The 1,365-nt window shown below is 36.0% G+C and overlaps 1 pseudogene; it reads left to right on the top strand.

Moving 5' to 3' along the window:
- Positions 1-957: 957 nt before the first annotated feature.
- Positions 958-1,076, top strand: LOC120611513 (uncharacterized; annotated as a pseudogene).
- Positions 1,077-1,365: the final 289 nt, after the last annotated feature.

The following is a 1,365-nucleotide window of genomic DNA, read 5'->3' as shown; positions in this document are numbered from 1 at the left end:
CAAATGAGAGTGAGCTCCTAAGAGTAGGTCATATTTTAAGATTGTATTCACAAAAGGAGTCATCCGATTTATGCATCTCTAATCATTTTATCTGCAGCATTTAAACCAGTTTTCACTTGGGTTTCTGATATTATCATTGCAAAATAAAAGATGCTAGAGTTTACACCTGCATCCATCCTGTATAGAATTCACTTTTTTTTCTAATGTTCTACAGGTAAATAAAGAACACTCTCTAAAACTTCTTAAATGATTATAGATTCGTAGGGACAGAAAAAAAAGTAAATCTGAAAGGCACTTCCAGGGAGGCAGAATTGTCGGGGTGACAGCATCTATCTGTAAAGCCAGGCGGTGGATTCATAGAAGTTTGCCTGAGTGTAAGATGAAGTGAGGAGAGGTAAGATAAATTGAAGATTGATACAAATTTGTAAGTTTGTGTTCCAACTAGGCAGCCTGTGGGACTCTGTATTTTTAAAATGTGTATATCTTTTTAAATCAATTGTTTTCATAGCTTCATTAGGGTATAACTGACATACATCAAATGTACATATTTAAGTTTGACATATGTACATACTTGTGAAGTCATCATTACGGTGAAGATAGTGAAGGTATCCATTACCCCCAAATTTCCTCATTCTCCAGTAACTCCTCTTTTCCATTTCTCCCCACACTCCAATCCCGGGACATACATTGCTCTGCTTTCTGTCACAATAATGATTTATATGATTTATATAAATAGAACCATACGGCATGTACTCTTTTTGTCTGGCTTCTTTCATTCAGCACAATTCTTTTGAAATTCTTCCATGCTATAGCCTGTATCGATGGCTCATTTTTATCGCTGTGTAGTATTCCATTTTATATACGTACTACATTTTGTTTATTCATTCCCTTGTTGATGGGTATTTAGATTGCTTCCGGTTTGGAGCTATTAAAAATAGAGTTACTATTAACATTTGTGTCTACGGCCGTGTCACCCCGAACAAGCCCGATCCCGTCTGATCTCGGAAGCTAAGCAGGGTCGGGCCTGGTTAGTACTTGGATGGGAGACCACCTAGGAAGATCAGGTGCTGGAGGTGTAAAAAATAAAAAAAAAAATAAGGGATTGTAAGATGACAGAGTCCTTGCAATCTGTGAGGTCAACCAAGGGTTGCTTCATTTAAAAAATTTTAAAAAAATAAAAATAAAACAAAATAAAAACATTCGTTACATATGAAAGCATAGTGGACAAATGCTTTCCTCATTTGGGTAAAGACCTACGAGCAGTATGCCTGGATCATATGGTACATGCATGTTCAACTTTAAAAGAAACTGCCAAAATTTTTTCCAAAGTGGTTGTACCATTTTATTTTTCCAAAAGCAGTATGA

The sequence above is a fragment of the Pteropus medius genome, unplaced genomic scaffold, assembly GCF_902729225.1.
Source record: "Pteropus medius unplaced genomic scaffold, Ma_sr-lr_union100, whole genome shotgun sequence".
NCBI classification, from domain to species: Eukaryota; Metazoa; Chordata; class Mammalia; order Chiroptera; family Pteropodidae; genus Pteropus; species Pteropus medius.
Note: the sequence above shows the minus strand (reverse complement) of the source record. Positions and strands in the feature narration are given on the sequence as shown.